At 31.0% G+C, this 10,956-nt stretch overlaps 1 long non-coding RNA gene across 1 annotated transcript; it reads right to left on the reverse strand.

The window, feature by feature from the left end:
* Positions 1-9,249: 9,249 nt before the first annotated feature.
* On the reverse strand, positions 9,250-10,637 carry LOC143047791 (uncharacterized). Its single transcript, XR_012969661.1, has 2 exons — positions 10,377-10,637; positions 9,250-9,657 (listed from the first exon to the last, which is right to left on the reverse strand). It is a non-coding gene; the product is annotated as an uncharacterized LOC143047791 (long non-coding RNA).
* Between the last annotated feature and the right edge of the window lie 319 nt (positions 10,638-10,956).

A 10,956-nucleotide genomic window follows, 5' to 3' on the forward strand; every position in this document is an offset into this window, starting at 1 on the left:
ACAATTGTTAATCATTTATGAGCACAAAAGAGAGGCGAATGATGATAATACTTTTAGATATTTGGATGATATTTTGGCTCTCAATAATGACGACTTCAGTATGTATATTAATGAAATTTATCCCGTTGAACTTACTTTAAATAAAGCTAATACTTACAATGACCACTGCCCTTTTCTCGATCTTGATATCTATATCACAAATGGAAAGCTGAATACTAAAATTTATGATAAAAGGGATGATTTTTCATTTCCTATCGTTAATTATCCGTTTTTAGATGGTGACGTTCCCTTGTCACCATCTTACGGTGTTTACATGTCTCAACTTGTACGATTCGCTCGTGTATGTAACAATGTTTTAGATTTTAACGAGAGAAATTTATGTATTACTGAAAAATTATTACACCAGGGTTTTCGATATCACAAACTAGTCAAAACATTTACTAAATTTTATCATCGGTATAAAGACATCATTCGTAAATATAGCTCAACATGCAGACTTCTAATACGTTCAGGTATTTCACATCCAATTTTTTATGGAAATATTCTTTATAAAGCACAAAGGTGTCAGTATTCACCTCAGAAACTTACAAAACCTTTGAATAGACTTATTAAGAAGGGATATAATTACGATACTGTTGTCAAGTCATTAAAGATTGCATATTTTGGCGTTAATATTGAGTCACTGATAAGGTCTTTGCATCGGAACTAAACACATTTATTCTAAAATCAGTTGTTGGCATGACACGGGTTATGTTCTTCTCATATATGTTATGATGGTATGATACTAAACCCCTAACGGGAAGGATTGTTCCTGATGTTCATATGATGAAATCATAATCTTTCAGTCAGTTTAATTGAAGTCTGGAGCTGGCATGTCAGTTAACTGCTAGTAGTCTGTTGTTATTTATGTATTATTGTCATTTTGTTTATTTTCTTTGGTTACATCTTCTGACATCAGATTCGGACTTCTCTTGAGCTGAATTTTAATGTGCGTATTGTTATGCGTTTACTTTTCTACATTGGTTAGAGGTATAGGGGGAGGGTTGAGATCTCACAAACATGTTTAACCCCGCCGCATTTTTGCGCCTGTCCCAAGTCAGGAGCCTCTGGCCTTTGTTAGTCTTGTATTATTTTAATTTTAGTTTCTTGTGTACAATTTGGAAATCAGTATGGCGTTCATTATCACTGGACTAGTATATATTTGTTTAAGGGCCAGCTGAAGGACGCCTCCGGGTGCGGGAATTTCTCGCTACATTGAAGACCTGTTGGTGACCCTCTGCTGTTGTTTTTTATTTGGTCGGGTTGTTGTCTCTTTGACACATTCCCCATTTCCATTCTCAATTTTAGAATCAATATCAGTTTTTTTTTATAGTAAAAATGAACTACTGAGTAATTTCTTTTAAAAGTTTACTAAATGCAAGTTATTAACTTTTACCTAAAGTTATAAGTTATTACTTAAAACAAGTAAAAGATTATTAATGAATTTTAAGTAATCCCATAAGCATTGTAAGTAATACTAAGTAATAATAAGAACATTTGTTAGTAATATCATTACTCAAAATAAGTAAGAAAAAGTAATATTTGATTGAGATTGTGGCTTTGATTGCTAATTAAATAGTATTAATGGTTTGGAAAGAGATTTCTAAGTCTTATTAGTATCAATGACATCATACCTCATTCCATTAGAAAAATTATCCACCGCATCTCATTTACGTTTAAGCCATTGCTTCGCATAATCCTCGATTTAGGCTCAATGTATTTCGATCCTTTTGAAACACATTTCGAAGAGACGTGATGTTGACATATCCTTGTTTTCACCTCATCTCACCTATCCTCTTTATGCTGGTCGGCATTTAAGGTTAATGTTTTCAGGCTGGGGATATATTTCGGGATACATTGCTATTCTAAATCCCGCTGTGTAAATACTAAAGAGACAGTGACATGAGTCATTTTGTGAGCATGCTCGCATATAAATCACACACCGAGGTACATCTGAATATAATAAGTATCGATATCAAAAGCAACTAAAATTTTGAGAGTGTTTGCAAATATATGCATTAAACACAGGACTATGTGAAATTGTGATAATTCAGTTCAAAGTTCAGAGTTCTGTATATCATAACCGTAAAATTCCGACGAAAAAGCAACTTGACTCTACAAAATGTCGGTTTGAAATTGCTTTTCATTTTATTTGTCATTTTACCCTTTATAAAATAGAAAACCTACTTACAAAAATAAGTGTTTTACATTTTGCAATTTCTGGGCAATGTATAGATGTTATAGCTGACTATATACATGTATTATGTAGTTTGATCATTATCGAAGGCTGAACAGTCACCTTTAGTTCCTTGCGTCTACGTTATTTGGACTCAGCTTGATAGCTATCAAACCAGTTAATGCATATAAAACTGAATATATCGTCTAAATCAACTAAAAACGGTGGAACAAAAACATCGTCAGTGAAATTTTCAACAATAACAACATTAAAAAATTTCTTGACCCCCCATTTTCCCCAAAACAAGTTTCAATATTGCCCCCCATTTCCCCCAAAACAAGTTTCAACATTGCGCTTTTTTTACGAGGATACATTCTTTTTTTCACAAATTTCTATAATGCACAGTTCATTTTCGTGTACAATCGTTAAAGTTTCTGAATTCAATATGTATTTTAGTAATTTCATCGCGCTATTCTCAGTTCAAATGCCCTGTTATATGTAAATGTAAATTATGGAAAAAGCTGATGAATACAGAGAAAAAGCTTCATCGAAATATAATTTAAATAAAATGATGTCCAATAAAGTATTTAATATTTGTCCGGCCCATTTTAACCCATTTTTATTTATGGGCCTTGCTAAAAACCCTTTCAATATTGCATGTCAAGATGAACAAACATATGTCAAATGGTTGATTGCATTGACATTTACTGCGCAAGGTAAATGCAGAATATCATAAAAAAAGTTGAATTTCATTTGCAGCAAAGATCAAGTTCTTCTAAGTTGATTCCTAATTTAAGGGACGACATCAAAAGTTCAATGTAGGATAAAAAACTTAATTCACATAGTTTCTTCACTGACCCCCCCCCCCCAACTCCTTCTGAACTTAATTTGGGGAAAATTGATTTATCAATAGAGATACATGTAAAAATCGATTTAAGATATCCAAAACTAGCAGAATTTTAACCCCCACCCCCAAACTATTTGATTTAAGTTTTTTTTATCCTACATCGATCTTTTGATGTCGTCCCTAAAGAAAAGCGTATATCTAACGAAGACTTCTATAAAGCCATGCGATGCAATGGATTGACATTGTCTTTCCGCACAAACAATAAACAATAAAAAATATCGTCTGTTCATATCTCTTCTGTCACAAAAAATATACTACGCAAAAAGAAATGACTAAAAAATGAGCAACTAGACAAGAAAAAAAACTACTACGCAATAACAATTACATGCTTGCTATTTGTTCAACCACAATGTCCGTCTTTCCTGTCTAGAACATATGTATATATATACTATTTAACTTTACATTTTTGCGTTTCAACGACTGCATGAAAGGTAAGTGAACCTACAAAAAATAACATTCTTAAAAGAGATTTAAATAGACAAACAGTGACAGTATCACCCATTAGGGGATCTCGCTGAAAAGTAAAGATATTGCCTGACAATAAATAAAATAATATTCAAATAATGTGATACCGGGCATGCAGGGTTGGGGAGGCCGCCCCAATTCGATCTGCGTCTGAAAATGAAAATTGTTGAATCAATTTTAATTTAATTTCAAAGTCTAATCATCCCACTTTTTTAATGATTTATTTGAAATTTATGTTTTTCTATTCAAAATCTTATTTTTGTGAAGGTTGAACGATCATTTAAGTATACGAAAAATTGAAGTTCTATATCTGACAAACATGGAGATATAATTCTTGGTCTACCGGTAATAGTTCAGAATCATATGCCGTCCGTCAGTACACAATACAAGGAGAATCAATATGTAATACACTTGTTTAACTTAATTGTATTATACTTAATTCATTGACTCTATTTTGAAAAAAAACTATATATTTTTTTTTGGACCCCCCCCCCCCCTTTCTAGAAATATCAAACAGATTTGCAAATATGTTTCCATTAAGTATTCCTTTGTTCAATTTCATTTATTGTTATTTTTTGTATATATTTTTTTTCCATTTAGGATAATATTTTGATTTAACTGTAAACTCAAACGTACAATATGAAGGCAACAATCTTGTTAGCAGTTCTAGTGGCATTCTTTGTCGCAGGTAAATATGATATTCAAGAGGCACTGCCAGTAACCATTGAGATTCTTACTTAGGTATCGACCATTCAACCTCAAGGGAGTGGGGTTATGTTTTGTTTTTTACTGGTCCCCAATTTGATGTAAAAAAATATTCTGATCAATCAGATGACCAAAAACATATTCTGAATACAGATTTCACCCATAACTTATAGTGTTAAATTTCGAAGAAGAAAAATTTGATTGATATCGTCGAAAAACTAAATAAATTTCTGACTCAGAAAAAAACCATACCACCTTTTGAAGTTAAATGGTTGCACTCTTAACATTTATTACAAATAAAATAATTTGTTTAGAAAATAGTCTCTCAAAATCTTCTTTTATCCGTTCCGTATACACTTGTAAATTGTTTCTTTTTTAATTATCAAGTGGTTTGCTTGTTAAAAATGTTCACGAAGTCATGTTTTTTGTCCTACCTCTGATTTTGCTATTGCTACATTAAGGTTATTTTTGCAGTAAAAGTATAGATATTAAAACATCTAGCATTCAAATATGTTTGCATTACACTAGATGAAATGAAGGAAAACAAATGTTTTAAAGTGAAAATTTCCAGTTAATTTGATATTTCAACGACTAATTTATTGTAAAATAATTTACAATGTTTACTTGGTACTTTTATTTAATTTACTTCAGCTAAACTCAGTTATTTTCTTTGTATGTATTATGTTTTAATAAAGTCTACAGAAACGGCTTGATTTGGTGAAAAAAAATACCATGTAGTCTTCGAAGAAAAAGAGGCGCGAAAGATACCAGAGGGACAGTCAAACTCATAAATCGAAAATAAACTGATAACGCCATGGCTAAAAATGAAAAAGACAAACAGACAAATAATAGTACATATGACACAAAAATTATTCAAAATAAACCGATCTTATTTACATTTTATTTTGTATATTGAAGGTACGGAGGCTCATTCGCATGCTTGCACATCATACTGGTGTGGTAAGTTTTGTGGGGCTGGTGGTTGCACACATTATCTATGCCGAGTACTCCATCCCGGTAAAATGTGCGCCTGTCTTCATTGCAGAAGGGTGACAAATCCTTTCGGAGCTAACCAAGTTGCTAAAAGTATTAACGATTTGGATTACACTCCAATGTAAGTATGTTATTTCCGATTATTTTGCATTATATTAACTTTTATAAATTTACAAAATGAAATTCATCATTAGACCAACATACGTTATATAGAAAAAATTTAAGCAAGATTATTATACATTTTTATATACATACTAATAATTAAGCTTAAACTATTAGCATCTTTTTTAACATGTTTAAGCGTACGATTGGTTATATTGTGTATGCCAGTATTTTGCACAACTTTTTGGAATTTTGGGTCCTCAATGCTCTTCAACTTTGTACTTGTTTGGCTTTATAACTATTTTGATCTAAGCGTCACTGATGAGTCTTATAATGTAAACAAAACGCGCGTCTTGCGTATTAAATTATAATCCTGGTACCTTTGATAACTATTATATGCATTTTCAGGAAATATGAGTAATTATACCATACGCGTATTGTCATAACCATATGGGTATATACTTACGATAGTTAATGAGATACATATTTTGAATTCAAATACGGCAGAAACAGCACGACCGTTTGAACTCAGAATGTTTCTACCTTGAATAAGAGAGAATGAGGATATGTTGTCTTTCGTTGTGCTACCTTCATTTATCGTAAACAGCAACATTTAATTTATCAATCAAAATGTGGTTTGTCAAGTGAACAAAAATCTTTAGAAATAAAAACCATAGTTTTTGAAAAGATTTCAATCAATAGCGAATATATCATCATGTTAATTTTATGAGAAAACGTTCTTCTTTTTCAGAATGAAGTCGATGGAAAATTTGGACAATGGAGTGGATATGTTATAAGCAAACAACTTATGACATGTAAACAACTGTGTACCTTTGCTATCTTACTCACTGCTTTCCTCACTTTCTACAAACTTCGTACGAAACCGGTCAACACAAAATGTATCATCAACTTGTAAACTAACAAAAGTTGAGTCATGTATGTTCAGATTCCAGTCCAAAATTAATATCATTATATGAAACGAATAACAAAATTAGTACCAATTTGTGACAATAGAAATAACATGTAAACATGTACATTTCCGTTAAAGTGTAAACTACAGGATTTTGTTCTGTTATGTCTTTTCTTTTCTCAGTTGTAGTCTTCTGATTGTAATAAAATATCTTGAAAAGCAAACTAGCGTTGAGATTTATTTTTTTTCAAATAAAAGGGAAATAAACTAGACCTTTAAGATATACTGTATTAAAAACATTCTGGTCTTCTAATATTTGAATAGACAATGAAATAGGAAAAGAAAAAAAATAGATTAACGACTACAAAACACCTCAATATGCAATTTAATAAATCAATAACAAAACTTGAGGGATCACTTTGACCCAAAACAATAACTAGACAGGGTAAATGAAAGATGAAATAAACAAAGAGGCTTTGTCAAATTGAAAACTCATAAGTCTTGATGAACGAACTGACAATGTCATGATAATTCTGATTCACATGTTGAACCAGTAGTATTTCTCAGGTCATGACAGACCTCGTGATAAGTTTATTTCTGTAGTTCAAATTAAAGAAAAGGGGAAGGGATTGTTATGACATATCCATCGTCATCTGTAAAACAAATGATCAATAACGATCAACAAACTCGAGATAGTGTCTGTTCGATTGTCTAAGGGAAGACCTCAACATCTCTATTTGAAACACTTGTTTAACGAGCATCCTGCTATGCATTAATCACCCGCTATATGAAGTCACTATAGGCAAACTTGCAAATCACGCATCTTTTGTGGTATCTAAATCACTTAAACTGCGAAAAAAGGTCAGTTGGTATAGTGTCTAACAAGATTTTGTGAGGTAGACGAAATTGATCTTAAAACGATCGTATTGAATTTATTTAATGACTACTTTAGTTAGGGATTAATTGTAATCAATCTATTCAAATGAGACTGAATAATAATTTTTTTTTGTTCAGATAAACAATAATTTTACCTGGCGAAGCCGTGCGTAAAATGTTATTCGGCATTTCTTTTCGAAAATTGACTTGTTTAATGGAATAGAATGTCTCAATTGTAAACTTTCTCTTTTTTCTACGCAAATAGGCTTTTAAAAAAATAATTTATCAACTGTGTATTTGGAAAATTTGTGGAAATAGAAGAAGTGGCAATTCTTACCTTTCATACCTTTACTTTCATTGATAAAACATAAAATTGACTCGTCCAGTGTCAAGTTTGAAGGTCATTTAAGTTACTGTACACATTAATGCACGTTCTGATTTAATCAATAGTCACGTATGAAAAGCATAAACAGTTTGAAAATAAACTAATAATAACTTAAACCAATCAAATTGCATTAGATTCAATAACAATGACCGGTCCACATCATAGCAAGTGATAGGGGTAAATTGGGTAGGGAGAAAATGGGAGAAAATGTCAGATATTTTAAGTTTATTATTTTGCAATAATGAATAAAAATCTGTCAGCCAAAAGTTTTGCTATAATTTCGTAAACATGTTCTCTATTGATATAGTTATTGAAACTTTCATTTGTGTATTTAAAGCAATAGAAAGTTTGGGCTTTAAAAGTCTACATAATTATTGACTTTATACAGAAAATTCGGCCTTTTAAAACATTAAATGTTTCACAAATAATACATGACTTCAAAGCAAAATCTTTTCTCAAAACACTGCAAAAAATTCATTCTGATTGATATAGTGGTATTGTCATAAAACACTGCAAAAAATTCATTCTGATTGATATAGTGGTATTGTCATAAAACACTGCAAAAAATTCATTCTGATTGATATAGTGGTATTGTCATAAAGTGCGCTGGAATGAACAGTGGTATAGCAAACATCGAATTCCCTCAAAAAATGTTAGCACACACTATAGTAGAAACACTTACACAACGTATCGGTCAAACCAATAATTATAGTGTCCGTCAAGCTTATATAACGTTGATTTCAATTTGTTTTCTCACATACATCAAGACCGACAAGTGCAGCGCTAATTTAATCAACTGACTAATAAATCTTAATGAATTTTATTCTTTGTTTGTATTTTCGTGTTCCTTCCGTTTGTTTTGTTGCCCTGTCGTTGTCAGATTTCTTTTGACTTATGGTTATTTAATGTCATTTGTTTTCTTCGGTATCTTATATTTGGTTGATGTATTTACAAGTGATATGTTTGTCTTCCTAAATAGAAGATCAAATACTGCATATTAAATTCACAGCAAGAAAAATTATTAACATGTGGAGTAAACCGATTTTTAAGTTCGAGGCTTGAAGATATTTTTCTTCAATAAAATGTGTACAAAACAATAAGTTCGACGAAAACAGACAACAACATGTTCAAAAAGAAAGGAAAAATATTATTTTTGTGTTGTCAATAACCAGTATACAAAAGGGTGTCTTTTTCTCTCCATACCGTTGATTATTTTGAAATTCAAAACGTAACTCTAGTTTATTTTCAAGCCGTTTTGTCTGGAGACACTTCAAAGCTGAAAAGCGTACTTTTTTCGAGAGAAAGAAAATCATATTTATTAACCAAACAATTGTTCTTAGACCGGAGGAAAGTGTTCATAATTCCTCTTTTGATAAAATAAAATTTTCAATTAAAATGAAACCATGGGTTACGTAACCAACGGTTAAAAAGATGTTGAACAACAAAATTTTAACCCTTTGTTACGTAATTTCAGCTAAAAGATTTAACCATCGGTTACATTTAACAAAGAGTTAAATTTAACTGAGAGATGAACTACTGGGTCCAGCAAAGAAAATAAAATTACTTTATGTGTTGTGTTTTGCTTATTGGTGTTTGATCATTAAAAAAAATCATTACAAGTCGGGAAGAAAACAAATTATACGTTGTGATTTACTAAAACTGACGTTCTCTGACAGATATAAATCAAGACGTACAGAAAAGCATATTTTATTTGTTCAATGTTATAATACCACTTGGTAAATTTGTGAAAATTTAATATTTTTTTCAAGTTAGAAATAAACGTTGTTTTTGAATTGGAACAAAGTGTTAGTCGTAAAGGGAAACACGTATAGCTGATTTTCCAAGTTATATGCGTGTGATATTCATGACAAATGTTTGTCTATTACATATCCATTCCGCGATCCAAATGTTCGATTTCTTTCATTTTGAAAAGAGTAAATCGTTTCTTATATTTTGCCATCTATTCACAAATTGAATTAAATCTTTTCAAATACTAGTTTAACTTTTGACTATTTGCTTGCAATTCGCCAGTCAGTGATTTATGTGAAAGTGTTGTCAACCGACTGTAGCAGGAGTGTTTCAGACGGCTGTCATTTTTCCTACAATTTAAAATTAAAAGACTAAGTATTTAATAATTTCAAAATGGAAGTCTTTATCTTCCAATCATTACATGGTCTGTATCAAGAAGGGGTTTACAACTTAGATACAACATATGTTGGTATGAGTCAATTGTTTTTTTTAAAATTTATTTAGCATCGAAACCATGAATTAGATAGTTACATTGAGGTGTTCACATTTCCATCACTACCAGAAATTGCATATTGGGACTCAATTCTTCTACAATGACGGCAGATACAAATCCTCCCCGGATTAGTGGTGTAGCATCTATACCCTTGGCAACCAGCTGTCCCACAAAACTTAAGACACCAGTACGATTTGCAAGGCAATTTTTGTGCTTCACTAACTTCAATTAAAAAAAAAGAATAAATAGAATACAAATGTTAAAGTATGTACAAAAATAACAATGCTTCTATGAAAAATTTGTTTATTAAAATAGCCTAAAAATATATCACTTCCGTAGCATCTGATATCAACGGGTTATTTTTATTTTGTGTAGTCCATATGCTAGTCTTTAATTTTCTGATTTCATTTTTTGGGGGTTCAAGGCGTTTTAATTTGTTTCCGAGTAATGAGTTGAATGTTCGTTTGGTATTTTTAATCTATCATTTATAAACATTGATCATTTTCTCAAAGAAATATTTATATCTATACTTTCAGGCAAACATACACACAGATAAATTTCAATAAAAATATTTACCTCCGACAATAACTGCTACTGCAACAGCTAACAAGAGTGTTGCCTTCATATTGAATGCTTTGAAGAAAAATTAAATTCTAAAAAGAAAACAAATGAAATAATGATGGGTGTTAATTTTAAGAAGGAGAATGATTTTAAGACGGTTTTATTTCCAAACTCTATCTCAATATTCAAGAACGAAAGAATGTTGGGTTGTAAAAAAATATACGAAGCGTATTGTAATTAAATAAAACATCTTGCCATAATGACTTTTTTGCCTATTTTATTGAGAGTTTTCTTATTGACAATCATACTACATCGTCTTATTTTTAAAATTAAATTTGAAAACGGTATCGCCTGTTCACTCAATATCAATACAAATGTGTTTGAGAAGTGACACAATCTAAATACTGACATACCTTTCTTACAATCTTGTAGAAGTTAAAGAAATGTAAATAAGTATAATATATATATATATGTTCTGAACAGGAAGCACGGAAATTGTAGTAGTTGCTCTCTGCATTTGATTTGAAAGCGTAGTTTTTGTCAACTTCAAGCTGTCAATAATGTTGCCAAAATCTAACTGCGCAATTATCTTTTT

The sequence above is a fragment of the Mytilus galloprovincialis genome, chromosome 10 (genome assembly GCF_965363235.1).
Source record: "Mytilus galloprovincialis chromosome 10, xbMytGall1.hap1.1, whole genome shotgun sequence".
NCBI lineage: Eukaryota > Metazoa > Mollusca > Bivalvia > Mytilida > Mytilidae > Mytilus > Mytilus galloprovincialis.